This window comes from Cavia porcellus, unplaced genomic scaffold (assembly GCF_034190915.1).
Source record: "Cavia porcellus strain 051 isolate PalLab524CR breed Dunkin Hartley unplaced genomic scaffold, mCavPor4.1 scaffold_10, whole genome shotgun sequence".
In the NCBI taxonomy this organism is placed as follows: Eukaryota; Metazoa; Chordata; class Mammalia; order Rodentia; family Caviidae; genus Cavia; species Cavia porcellus.
In genome coordinates this window covers 23,438,038-23,453,053 of record NW_026947493.1, presented here as the reverse complement: position 1 = coordinate 23,453,053, position 15,016 = coordinate 23,438,038, and the positions used below count along the sequence as shown (strand labels likewise).

At 38.1% G+C, this 15,016-nt stretch overlaps 1 long non-coding RNA gene across 1 annotated transcript; it reads left to right on the top strand.

The window, feature by feature from the left end:
* The first annotated feature begins 7,900 nt into the window (after positions 1-7,900).
* On the top strand, positions 7,901-13,834 carry LOC134477763 (uncharacterized). The gene is made up of 4 exons (XR_010049961.1): positions 7,901-8,432; positions 10,525-10,583; positions 10,677-10,795; positions 12,297-13,834. It is a non-coding gene; the product is annotated as an uncharacterized LOC134477763 (long non-coding RNA).
* Positions 13,835-15,016: the final 1,182 nt, after the last annotated feature.

Here is a 15,016-nt window from a genome sequence, read left to right as displayed (position 1 = left end):
AACTTACACCTGTTATCTCTGTATTAAAACCTCTCCTCAGGGACACACACCATCCCTTCCTTTCCTACTCATCAATTTCGTGGACACAACCCTGGTCAGGACTGGCAGGCAGATTTTACACTTATTCCCCGCCACAAAACTCTCAAATATCTTCTCACCTTTGTTTGTACTTTTTCAGGATGGATAAAAACCTTTCCCACAACCAAGGAGACTGCTGATGTAGTTACTAAAGTCCTGTTATGGAAAATCATCCCAAGAACTACAACTAAAATGGAGTGCCCCCTACTTGGTCTTCCTTAGAACTTCAACGGTGCTCAGGGTCACTGGACTGCCATCCTGGCTCCACATCACTCGAGCTAAGCGGTGCCCTCCTAACTCTAACTCCCTGCCTAACATTCTGAGGGGTCATCTCACCCCGTGTCCATCTCACCAAGACCTCACAGCCACAACTCTCAGGCTAAGTCATGTTTTGTTATCCAATTTAGTTCCTAATCCCTTATATTCTATTAATTATTTTTACAGCAGGACTCTTAACAGTCTTTCCTAAAGGCACCCACATCATACGTAAAATCATCTTCATGTTGTTCTATGTGACAACTGTCTTAGTTCTCTCTACCCTCAGCTGTTTAGTTAAACATGAGATCACTGTGGGCCTAGGCTCTTATCTCCCTTATAGTGACACAGCCATGACCCTCCCCACTCCTCTTATTCTTTCCAGCTCAACTCCTTGACCAGAGACAAGCCCTATCTACCTACTCTTTTAACTGTTACCCTTTCAGATGGGGGAATAATCACCTCTCATAACTTCACTCTTCCTAATCCCACACTTCATTTTCAGATTCTGCCTCACTGTGGTCCTGATGGAATGGCATATTTAAGTCAAAGGCACCTTTCCTTCTACCTCTTCTGGGTCCTTAAATATGATAGTGGCCTTTCTCCTTATAGTACCTTGTCTCTTTGTTTTTCCAGTCTAATGTGTAGGCATTCGCCAATGATAAAGTTGTCCTGGCTGAAACACCTGGCACCAGCTTCTACATGGGCATCAACCATCGTCCCATCAACTTTCTTGAACCCCAATACGAAGCCCCCTTTCAGCAGGATGTATTAAGAGAGAGACTTTGCCCTTTTCCTAACAATACAAGATGGGAATGAAAGGTTCTTGTCTTAGTAGGTTATGGTGGTGGTCCAACGTGGCAGAAGGCCAAAGTGGGATGCCTACTACTTCCTGCTTTTTCCTCAGTCTTAATTGCAACTCCCCTTCCTGATTGCATGTGAGGAAAACTCCCATCAGCTCCTCACGCATCATCAATGCCTGCCCTAAGCATCACCCGTGGTCAGAGGTTTTATATATATATATATATATCCCATACCCCATGTTCTGGTCAGAGAGACCCAGGCTGTCTATGATTATGGACTCCTCTCCATGTCCTTGGAATAAAGGCTATTCTTACTTTATATTTTCTCTTTTAGTATGCCAAAAACTCTTTCCACTCTGCTATAATTTAGGGAAAATGGATAGCATGTAGTACTACTAAATGTTTTTCTTATAATGGCTTTTAAGGAAGTCATATGGCAAAACCACCAAATCTACTGAATACTAGATGCTTACATAAAACAATTAATGAGAGCAATATTCTGTAACAATTTAAAAAATATGTCCTGTGGCAAGTAGTGACTCCAGCAGATTCAGGGGATGTATTCATTCTTCTTATTTCCACCTCGTTCTTCCGTGGTTCCACTGGCATTTTAGCATCCTTAAAGATGGTGGCAGGGTCAGAGTGATATCATAGCCAAGACCTTTGGAGGAACCATCCGCAATTGGCCATAAAAGTCTACCTATTCTTACACGGGGTGAAACCGTCCTGTATGATGCTGGCTGACACAGATAGAGATGGCTAGAGAGCATCGGCTCTTGGCAGCTACTCCTCAGGTTTAGCTATTGATACCACAGAGGAACATGGCTACTGTTATCAAAATTTTACAGTGTTGAAAAGAGTCCAGACATTTTTACCATATAATTTGTATGTGAATATGTAATTTATTTTTCTCTAATTTATTTTTGAGTCAAGTTCTCACCATTTTGCACAAGGCTATCTTTGAATTACTGGGCTCAAGTAATTCTTCTGTATTAGCCTCCAAGTAACTGGAATACAGGCATATTCTACCACGCATGACTTAATTTCCTAATGTTTAATAATTCTATGTGGGGCAAAAATAATATCTCTATGGCTAAATACAACTTTGACCTCTGACTTAATCTCTCAGGATCTTATTTCCTCATTTATGAAGTTGAAATGACACTGGGTTCAAAGGATTGTAGGGAAGATGGAAGTGAATAATGTATATCCTGGCTAGATAATCATTAGAGTATCTGATCTTCTCATGATAACCTGTCTAAAAATTAGAAAATCTTTTAGCTTCCTATCCTAGGCAAGGAGAAGTTTGGGATGGAGTTGTGAAGATAGCCAAGAAGGCAGAGACTACAAACTTTATAGGAATTTGGTTGTTTTTATTCAGGTCTTCAAAAGCTATCTGAATTTATACTTCCTAGGATTTCATTTTGGAAGTATCATGGTTGCTTAGATTAGAGCAGAGAATAATCTGTTCTTGTTAGATGTGTGATTTTTTTTTGTTGTTGTTGTTGTTGTCTTTTTCCTTTTTATCGGTGCCAGGGATCGAACTCACGACTGCCTGCTTGAAAGGCAGGCGCTTATGCCGCTGAGCTAAATCCCCAGCCCCTAGATGTGTGATTTTTTCTCAGTTATTTAACATTGCTAAGCCTCAGTTTTCTTATTTTAAAGATGAGGATGATAATACCTGACCTCATAAAATTAATTATCAGGACTCAGTGAGATGATACATTTAAACTCCTTAATTAGTGTGTACTGCCAGGCATACATAAGTGTTTAATAAGCATTAATTGAAGTAAACTGTTATTTCTTACCTGGGTGGAAGATATATAGAATTTTTATTGATTTGATTTTTTTTGATAAGTGTTCTTTTTCCAGGTAAACCACCTTCTTTAGTCACCATTTTGAACTGTTTTTTTTCCCCTCTCTGTCTCTGGTAGAATGGTGTTAATGTAATAGATAAAATCTTAGGAAATAGTGCTGAAAATATCCTTTGTGCAACTTGCTACAGTAAAAGGATAGTGTCAGATGTGAAGTGTTCTAAAACAACAAAGTGACCTTTAAAGAAAAGCAATTTATTTGCAAAGTAAATTGCTAAAGAAAAGGGGGAAAAGGTCTTCTTTTATATTGCTTGTATCAGATTTTTGGACTGGGGAGTTGTTTTGCATTGCTTGTGTTGATTGCATGCTATGTACAAACAGTTTCTTATGTCAGAACTGATGGATCCTGTGAAAAGAAAATGTTGAGATGTATTACAGTAAGAAATATGCGATATGTTTTACAAAAAACCCTACAGGCAAAAACGGATAAAAATGTAAATTGTGGATGAGTACTTCTCCAAAATTGTTTTTTTTTTTTTTTGTTTCAAAAATAGACAAATTCCTACAACTGTGGGCAAATCAATTGATCTTTTCTATCTTTATTACTTTATTATCAGTAGCAATAATAATGTTTATTGGGCTCTTCCTATGGACCACCTATTGGGATAAAATACATTACAACCTTTATCTCACTGAATTCTCCCAACAACTCTGAGTTAGGGGATATATTTATTTGCATCTTTCAGATGCTGAAGAATATTAATTAATTTTCCCAATTTAAGTACCTTATAAGTTCCATGGCTTGGCTTCTAGCCTAGCACTGCATGGCTCTATTTCTCATGATTCTATAAAGGAATGAAAATTTCATTGAGTAAGATGAAAAGAAAAAAAAAACCCTTTTGGAGGGTTAGCCTTTCTCTTCGAGAAAGGTCTGAATCAGGCTGCTCGTGGTAGGGCTTTCACAGAGAAAGGAATCAGGCTGCTGGAGCCTGAAGGCTGAGGCAGAAGGTAGCCAGAAAGGACAAGAAACAAGAGGAGCTGGAATGAACTTTGAAGGCTTTGAATATTTTGCAATTTTTGCAGTGGTGCTGATGTTTCAGGTCCATCTTTTGATATTCTGGCCTATTTGCTCTGAGGATGGCTTTAATGATCTAGGATGGTGATCACCACTGTGGAATTTCCGGGAAGTCCTATTTTCAAAGACCCTGTCCGTGTTATCCACACTCTTGTTAGACTGTGTCTGGGAATCATGATTTTGTAATTACAGTAGTAGTTCCCACCGTCCCTCAGAGCCATTTCATTGAATCCAGCTGGTGAAGTGGAGAGTGAGTGCTGTCAGCCTCTGTTACAAGACACGAGCATCCTAGCGACAGTGCGGCCCTTCCTTTGGGGAGGGAATGCTGCTTAGGACTCTGTATTGTTGGGCATTTTATTTACAATGCCATCACACTTCATGTTGTTAATCAAATAATCCAAACCCCTTTAATCATAATAATTTAACATATGCCCTGACATTGTGCTGGGGATTTAGCTATGATTATAGATTGTTGTCCTTGACCATATTTAAGGAGAATTTGTCAAAGAAACTATTTTGAATACACAGAACTAGGTAAAATGTAAACTAAACACACATTAACAGGAAAAAAGAGGTGAATAGTTTTCTACATAAAAGGTCGAAGAAATACAACCTCAAAGATTCTCTTTTTTTTTTTTTGTGTGTGTCTTTTTTGAGATGGGGTCTTGCTATGCAGTTCAGGCTGGCCTTGAGCTCACTTTGTAGCTCAGGCTGGTCTCGAACTCGCAACGATCCTCCCACCTCAGCCTCCCGAGTGCTGGGATTACAGGTGTGAGCCACCACGCCCGGCTAAAGATTCTTTTTGTGGTAAAAGAAAGACACTATTTTTCATTTTTTCATGTGATTTTGGAACACCTTGCTAGGTAGTGCTATGAAAAGAAAAGTGGACGCTGGGACACTGGGGCTTTAGTTTTGACTCTTTCATTGTAGCATCCAGAACTTCTTGTGTTATACATTTTAAAAAGGATGACTAAAAAAATCACTTAAGCAAAAAGGAAGTTCATCACTGAAGCAGTCTAGGTGGTCAGCGTAGTTTTGACTGTGAACAACTCTTAGGTAATTTAAAGCTATGAATTTTGTCATCATGACTCAACTTCTTTCTGTCACTCAATAGATACCCTGCTTTGTCAGCGTCACTCTAAGACTCCACCTGATGGCTTATAACACTCTGATCTCATCTGTTCCCAGGCTTTGGATTCACGAAAGAGCAAGATTATTTTCCAGCAGCTCTGAAGTTCACCTTGATTGGGCAGCCCTATGTCTCATGCTATCCTGAACTGATCACTGCAATGCTTGGACTGGCCATGTCTACAGGGAGCTTCGTCTAGAGCCCAAAAGCGTTGGGAGAACAGAACCCTAGGTAAATGTTCAATCTGTTCCCAAGGGGGGAAAAAAATTAACTCTGGGAGGTATTAGTGCCATCAAGCAATTGTAATACCTTGAGAAAATAATTAAACTATAAAAACTGTTAATAATTTCTACTGAAAGAAAAAGTTATTAAAATAATTGTTTGAATATAGCGTATACTGATCAACTATGATGTGCTATACTCTTTTGTTATTTTTAGAAGTTTCTAAGTGAACTATACCTAAGAGTAAAGTTGACAATTATACACAAAGTGTGTGTATCATTAAGCAGTGCCAAATTGTTTTCTATTATCAGGAGTATTATTTTATAATGATCTAGTCTCAAACATGATGTTGGACTTTTTAATTCCCAATTCAGGGGGGCAAAGTCATCTCTCCTTGCTATAACTTGCATTTTTCTGAAAACTAATGAGCATTAGAAAAACTATTACCCATGTCTTATATCTATTGGTCATATTCTGAGATGAATTTATTCATATATTTTGAATTAAATCTTTTGGTATTTCTTTGTTTTTGCAATCATTATGGACTGTTTATATTTTCAGACTACTAACACTTTCTTGGTTAACTGATTTGCAAACATTCACTCCCAATTTGTAGGTTTTCTCTTTACCTTTTAACAGCATCATTTGATGCGTATAGGTTCATAATTTTAGCAGTCCAACTTATCAATAAATCTCATTCTATAAGTTTTGTACTTGCTATACTTTGTTTAAGAAATCTTTCTCCACCCAACTCCCCAAGTGAAAAGTATATTCTTTTCTCTTCATTCTAAAAGTTTAAAAGTCTTATATTTCCTATTTGACTTCTTAGTCCATGGGGAATTTACTGAGTATGTCATAAAGTAGATAATAAATTCCAAATTTCCCATATCAACAAACAAATTTTCCCATATTATTTACTTAACAATGGTCTTTCTTAGTCCATTTCTATTATATATGAAATAGTCTTATAAGCATATTAGTACTTTGGCTGCCTGTTCTGTTCTCTTGGTATAAGAGTTTATCCTTGCACCAGTATGCCTGTGTTTGTGTGTGTGTGTGTGTGTGTGTGTGTGTGTGTGTGTGTATGTTTTAAGCCTAGAACCTATACACTGCTTGTCATGAAACATTAAAGAACTAGTGATGGGACTGTGAAGGCTCTTTCCATGTCCCATGATCTACTCAACAGTGCTTTACTGAGATGGTTTGTAGAAATACGAAATTTTACTTAATAATACCATGGCTAGTCCTGATCTTTGTTTCACCCACTTTGGAATAAACACATTATTGTTTTTTAAAATCACTTGCAGTATTTGAATTCAATGAAATGGCATTTTAAAATTTGAACAGTTTGGGAAAGGGCATGTATCTGCATGTTCATTTAAAAGATCTGGAAAGTAAAAATATCTTTTGGAGGTGGGGTGAGTCCTGATCACATAAGAGTTTCAAGATAGAGGGTTCAGTGATTAATATAGCTGACTGAGAAGAAATGAAGAAGGGGTTGCTTATAAATTGGGGTGCATGTGTTATCAGTTTTCAGCTGCTGTGACAAAATACCTACAGTAAACAGTTTAAAAGAGGAAAGGTGTGTTCTGGCTCAGTTTCAGAGGTTTTATCTTTGATTCACTGGTCTCATCTCTTTTATGCTTCTGATGAAGCAGAATACGTGGTGGAGCAAAACTGCTTACGTCAAGGTGGCCAGAAGCAGAGAGAGCATGTAGAAGGATCTGGGTACAAAATATACATAACCTCCATGGGCGTGTCCTCATGACACACCACCTCCAGCTATGTACCACCTCCCAAAGTGTCTACCATCTCTGAATAGTTTATTAAACTGTAAATCCATGGATAGATTAATCTGTGCATCAGATCAGAGCCCTCATGACCCAGTTATCTCCTGAATGCCCCACCTTTGAACACTGCTACACCAGAGAGTCAGCCCCATAAGAACTTTGAGGCATACTTAATATCCAATCATAACAGGGCATAAATGAACTCTCCAAATAGGAAAATACTAAAGGAAAGTGAACTGCATGGCTCTTTTAGGCTATAGCACTCTATTAATAATCAATGAAATACAATGGGAATAAGATAAAGATAGTTAAGAGTTACCTAGAGAGAATGTAGATTAAAATATATGTGCATAATTTTTGTGAATAAGGCTTTTAGCCTACACATTTTTTCTCAGTGAATAAATTCAATTATCATTGTATATCATGTCTCAATGTGATATTGTATGAACAATATACGACATGATTCTTATCTCTATATTTTAATTTTCCTCAAATACATCCTCTTATCTCTTTTGGGAATTTGCTACTTGGCTCAGATAACACATCTAGGATGTGCTGTCTGGCGCAGTGTATTTTTACGTGGTGGTTATTGATAATAATTATAAGCATGAATTGAAGAATGTGTAGGAAAGCAGCCGCCTTGAGATTAATTGGAGCAGAGTCACAGTGAACAGTGTCTGATTAATTAAAAATCCTGATCCTTGCTGAAATCACCATTCTGTTCTGCAGATGCCAGCCAAGGGGAATACATGGCGATGTGAAAGACTGCATGATGTGCAATTCAGATATCAGTTGCGCTCTTGGCCTTTGACTTCTGCATCTGAGCAGGTTGACTCCCTGCCAGTTTAGATGCCAGGTCAACTCTCTTCTACTTTTCCAACCAGAATTGCCTCCACTTGTTAGCATTATCAAGCAAGGAAGCATTGGTATGGACATTTAGTGGAGCCTATGGGGGTTGGGATATTGCACACCCACAGCAAGTTTGTTGAAACATTCTTTTGAGTAGTTCTGATGTTCCCTAATCTTTTGGGCTCATCTGCAAAGAATGAACTTTTTCTTCCTAGGGCAGGCTCACAGCTATGCTGGGCCTTTCCCTCTGCATGTTGCCTTTGTTTTTCTTTTCTCCAGTCTCCAGAGTATGTGAAGCTCTTCTCAATATTTCATGCACAGCAGCTTAGCCACCATCTTCCATCATTTTGTTATGTCCTGGATGTTCTTATATCCATTCCAAGAGGTTCATCAAATGATTCAACAAGTGTTCATTAGGTATGTACCATGTGCCGAGCACTGTTCTAGAATCTGGCCCAAACAACCATTTTTATCATCAGGGACCTTCTGCTCTAGTGTAAGGAGACAGACAAGATAAATATATAAGACAAATAAATAATAATTAAAAGTATGTGTCATATCAGATAATGATAAGAGTTATATATAAAAATAAGACAAGATAGAACTAAGGGATTCTGTAGAGACAGTGGCAATTTTTTATGAGTGGTTAAGGAAGATTTTGTTAACAGGATAACATTTAAGCAAATTTTTCAAGGAGGTAATGGAGTGGATGTTGGATATATCAGAGGAAAGAGTATGCCAGATGAAAGTATTCCAACAGCACAGATCTGAGACACAAATGAAGCCACTGTGGCTAAAACTGAGTAAGAGAGGGTGAGAATAAAGGGAGATGTTATAGGAAGATACTTTGGCAAGACCTTGAGAGCCTTACTTTACAAAGGTCTTGGTTTTTACACCGAGCAAGATGGGGAAACACACATTTTACATTGGGCAAGTTGGCAAACAGAGAAATGGCACGCTCTGATGTAAATGACTGAATTTCAGCATAACTAAAAAATAGGATGAGCCATGCAGACTACAAAAGGTGGGAAAGTAGGAAAACTACTTAGGCATTTTATGCTATGATCCAAACTAGAAATTACAGTGTATTTGAGTATGTTGACTGAAGTAGAGATATTGAAAAGTGTGTATATTTTCAAAGAAGTTTTAATACGCTTTATTGATTATTTTGATGGGCATGTGAGGGAAGAAAGAGGGAGGCAAAGATTATCTTTAAGGCTGTTCACTTGAGTGCCTGAATTTTTTTACTTTCAGAGTTGAGGAAGACTGGGAATGGGGTAAAATGGGGAAGAGCAGGAATGTGATTTTGGATACAACATTTTGAGAGAACCATTTGATATTCTAGGGGCGGTATTGACTAAACCATTGAGTGTAAGGCACTGAAGCTCTCTGGAAATATAAATTTGGGATTGTAAATATAAACAATAGTTCTAAGCATGGCAATTGCTATGATAGTGGCCATTACAGATCACTGGTAACACAGTAACATACATCGGATCCCTTAAGCTTGCCATACGTGCTCCCCTGCTACGTCTTTGGTATTTTTTTTTTTCTGTCTGAAATGTTTAATTCCCAGATGGGCACAGTTCATTTGATTATTCCTTCTGATTTTTCAATACCACCATATACAACTTTGTATAACTGCATAACAAATTACTCCAGAATTTGGTGACTTAAAACAGTAACAATCACTGTTTCACATTTCCTGTGGACCAGAGATTGAGAAGCAGCTTAGCTAAATTGTTCTGGCTGAGGGCTTCGTATGTGGTTGGAGTACAGACTTCAGTTTCAGTAGGGCTGATGTCTTCTGAAGGCTTTACTGGGGCCAACGTTCCACTTCCCAGGAAACTCATTCATGTAGCTGATGGGTTAGCAATTTGGTGGGAGATCAGAGTTTCTATCCGCATTCCCTCCCAAGGCTCTCAATGGTCCTCACGCCATGGTGACTGGCTTGTTTTCCAGTTGAGTAATCTAAAAAGTTAGAGTAGGAGCTTTAGTACCTTGTAAGATCTAGCCCCAGAAGTCAAATACCTCAATCTCTGTGGAACTATATTTCCCTGAGACTAGTCCTGATTTATTTGGGAGGCATTTACACAAGGATATGAATACCAGGCAATGAAGCTTCTTGAGGACCATCTTAAAACTAATTGGCTTATTAGAGATGGCTTCTCTGATTAGCTTACATTTTATAGACTGATATGAATACGTACGTCTCTAAAAAGCCCATGCTAAAGCTTCAACTCCCAGCACTTCCTTATTTGGAGTAAGTGCATAATGAAGGTTAAAGAAGGTTGTAAGTGTAGAGACCTATCATGGTTTAGACACAAAACATCCTCCAAAAGTCTCAGATGTGTGGAAGGTGATTTGACCATGGGAGAACTATACTCATCAATGGGTTCATCCTGTAGGACCTGGTTAGAGATGGGTAGTAAAGGAGGGTCCTGGAAGGGTGTATCCTCATCCCAGCTCTTCTCTCCTCTTCCTGCTTCCTGACTGCATGAGAAAGCAGAAGTCCTCCACTGTGCTTTTCCACCATGCCTTGGAGCCAGCTGACCTTGGACTAAAAATGTGAGCCACAATAAACCTCTCGTACTTTAAGTTGAGGATTGAGTATTTTGTCCAAGTGATGGGAAAATGACTAAAATAGACCTAACCCAATAGGTTTAGTGTTCTTATAGAATGAGATCCAGAGAATTCATTCATTCTTCTCTCTACTCATGAGAATCTACTGAAGAAAGTCCATGGATGGACATAGCAAGAATGGAGCCCCTGAAAACCAGGTGAGCCCTCACTAGAAAACATTGGCCAGAATCTTGACTTTGGACTTCTAGCTTTCAGAACTGTAGGAAAATAAACATATGTTGCGTAAGTCACGAGTCTGTGATATTTTGTTATGGCAGCCCCAGCACTTTCTTTCCCTTTATTTTGACTTATTTTTCTCCATAGTATTTATTGTGGCCTGATAGTTTCTCAGTGTATTTACTTATTGCCAGTAGCTCCTTAATGTATTGCAAGTTTCCTCAGGGTGGGAATTTTGTCCCTCTAATTTACTTTGTACTTTCAGTTTTGAAAACAATGTCTGACCCATCATAGAAGCTCAAATTTGTTTAGTGATAACTGAATGGATGGCTATTAGACTTCATTTTCTTAATTGTCCTTGGTGGCCAGGATTGTTCTTACTTTAGGTATTATCTTGGTATAAATTTTGAAATCAGGCACAGAATAGAATTATTCTGTAAGTCTCAGTTAACCCAGTACCTATATTAAATTATAATAGATTATCTGAATATTAACATAGTACAATACAAGCCTATTTTAGGCAATTTAGAGGTTCTTTCACCTAAGTTAAAAACTGTTTGGAGCCTGAGCTTCTTGGGAACACGTTGTGAGCAATCTTACGTTTTGTATTTTTCACATAATAATAAAAGAGAGTGAGCCTGAAAATGAAAAGTGCACTTATATATACTCCAATTTTCACATTTCCTGTGAAATTTCTAATTACTTCTGTAATTAGAAATAAGTAGTAGATGATGAAATAAAAAGAAAGTATAACAGTTTTGAAGGATAGACTCATTCATGCTTGTGCCCCGTTACTTTCTGATTGGATAAGTCATCTAATCTCTTGACTCTCAGCTTCTTTCTTGGTAGGTAGAAGGCAATGATATGGAAGTTCAGCTGTGACTCAGGTAGAAAATGTCACAATGTTGGAGGATGTTGGTTTAGTCTTGCGGTTGTTAGTAAAGTCCTGAAAGAAAAGGCCACTGTTTGATCTGAGCTGGTTCTTGTAGAAAGAGGCAGAATCTAAGCTTGCTATGTGAAATTCTTTGTGTTAACAACAGAACCAGGGGCACCCAGACTGGCTGACCAAGGACATTGTTTCATTGCCAATTTCCAAAGATGGAAATTCCTGCCAGTCTTTTCTGGCTGAACATAGCATACACTAAGGACCAGTTGTTCTGAGTTGCTCTCCCCATTTGCATCTCTCAAAAAAACTACTGTACTTACCTTTTCTCCCCCCTATTATTATTCTGGTGAACATGGCATATTAAAAATACTTAAATTTATCAGTTATTTGGCATTGGACTCTGAGAAGTTAAACATGTACCTGACTTGGAGAATGTGCGTTATTCAGAGGTGCTGCATTTGGATGCAGTAATAGGGGAAAAGTTCTAGCTGTCCCTTTTATTATAAGGCACCTTGGCTCATAATTAATGCTTAGGGAGGTAGCTGCTATCATCATCATCATTATTCTTAATGTCACTACTTTCTCTCCCTTTACAGGAATGCAGGCATCACCATTAATCTCACTTCCATCTGGCCTTGCCTAATGTTTATGGGCGTGAGCTTCTGGAGAAACATGGTCGTGATTACAGCTGAGATTCTAAAAAACTGAACAACAAGAAATCAGCACACTTTCAGCCAACAGGGTGCCAGAACATCTAAGTCAGTAGGAACAAATTAGTCTCAATGCTGATATTGATGGACTCAATTCTAATCAAACTAGAATGAAAACACAGGAGATTCAAGGAGACAGATCAATAAACAGGAAACCCCACTAAAAACACTACCTGAAGAATGACTGGACTGCCCATTTTTGGCCCTTTCCTGCCCTGAGGAAGATCAGTGCTATAATCCTATTCTCCACTTACTCCTGCCCGGCTCCCTTCTCTTGCTCTTGGCTCCCACCCTATGTCTGCCTTGCTGTCTATCACCTTTATGTCTCTTCTCTGCTCCTCCCTACCCCTCACTTTTGTATAGAGTTGACAGACTTCATAGCTTTTAAAATCCATTAATACGTGTTGCCAAGAGGAATAGGTTTCAGGCTTAATTGACCTTACAAATACTATCATTACATTTAATTGTCTTGGACTTAGGGGAAAAATGATAAAATTCTTTTCCTTAGAGCACAAATCCAAATACTTGCTACTCATCTAAGCTCAGCCTAAAGCAAGTTCTTGGTGGAAATACAGCTTTTCCCCCTAAATTTATAAAGGCATAATAGGTTTTCAGTGTCCTCCATTATGCTGTTGGAAGATTTGTATTAATTTCCTGCTTTATAAGGGTGAGGAAACTTGATGTACTAGTTTAGATTTATAATTCTTTTGAAAAATCAAAAGATCTGGCAAAATGGGGCCTGTATTTCTAGATACCAGGGGTTGCTGTAGCCAACGCATGGCTTCCCTCTGTGTCAGGAGCTCTTGGTCCAGCACAGGCCCTTTGTGGACCATTTCTTGCTCTCATAGTACCTGCCTGGCCCCACAGGCATTTCAGGGTTTAACCTCATCGTTAGAGAAGAGGTTCTGTCATTTCTTTTGAACTTTGCAACCCTTCCCCAGAAGCATGTCTCAGGAAAGACATAGAGGTTGATGGGAAGTACATTAACAATGATGAAAGAGCTAGGGTTATTTTACTCCAAGATTGATTCACTCATTTATTTTTTCAATCATGCATTCACCCTACTTTCTCTCCACTGTTGGCTATTACAATAATTCTTTAAATAGACATGGTAAAAATTCAAATAGTACAAAAGGTATACTAAAAAAAAGAGAGACATGAATTTCACACAAATCTCCGACTTCTGCTTCTCAGAAGGTACTTTGTTTTCAGGTTTTTAAGTGTTACTCCCATGACAGTCCATGTATATGTACACAGGCTAATACATGCTCCATTTCATGTTATACCAAATGATGGCAGACTGAAGACCATTCTATATCTTCCTTTTTTTTTAAACTTTGTGCTATGATTTCAAATTATCCTATGTCTGGGTTGATTTATCTCATTCTTCCTAAAGCCTGCAAAGCACTTACTTCATTTTATTGAATTGCTATGATTTGTTTAAACTTACTGATGGGTCTATAGCTTATTTTTAATCTTTTGTGAAAACAATACTGTAATGGGCATCTGTACACATGTAGGAAGGGGAAACTGTACCGGCATATCTGCTGGATAAATTTTGAGAAGTGGAATTGCTCGGTCAAACAGCATGGGCAATAGTGAGCTAGAAAATTCACACAGGCTTGTAAGGAGGTGTTCCTTTGAATTTTTTTCTCAATGATATCATATTAGTAACTTTAAATTGGCTACAAGAAGAGTATTTACATCATGGAAATCTGCAAACACCACAATCTAGGGCTTTACCACTTCCTTAAAGAACTTGTAGTACAGGTACTAACAATAAGTAGTTCCCCACAGCACCTGTACTTCTGACCAACTGGCTGCATATTTGAGAGTTCCCACAACCCCTCATACATTTGATAGTTTATTTGCTAGAATGCCTCAAAGAACCCTGGAAAGCTACATTTATAACTATGTCTTTATTATGAAAGATACAGATCAGACTTAGCCAAGGAAGGGGCACATAGGTGAGTTCTGAAAGGGTCCCAGATGTGGAGTTTCTATGTATTCTCCCTGTGGCTCTGTCACAGTTCTGGACACATCAGGTGTGTTCACCAGCCTGGATACTCACTGGAGCTTCAAGTACCCAGCATTTTTCTATTCATCTTTCTTTATGTAAGCATAATTGATTGGCTCCCCATCTTCCTCTTCCCTCCGTATAGGTAGGGAGATTGAGCTGGTGCTATAAGGTGGTCCAATCCCACAACTCTAATTATACGGTTGGGCTTTCTGGCATGGTCAGATCTCATGTTGAAACTATTTAGTAAAACAGACAGAAAAAAAACCCCACAATCATTACATAAAGATGATTTATAATCATCAAAGTTTAATGACTATATATATATATAAATTCCAGTCTTTAAAACAGCTTGGCTAAATAGTCACTTTGAAATTCTAGACTAGTGTTGTGTAATAAAGCTTTCTGGGATATTAGAAATTTTTTGTTTGAGCTGTCCATTAGAGTAGGTATTAATCATATATAGTTTATACCCAGTAACTAAAACTTTAATTACATTTAGTTCTAACAAATTTATATTTAAGTATAAATAGGCACATGTGTCTGATTGCTCCTTCATTAGACTAGTTCTAGACCACATATAGAATAA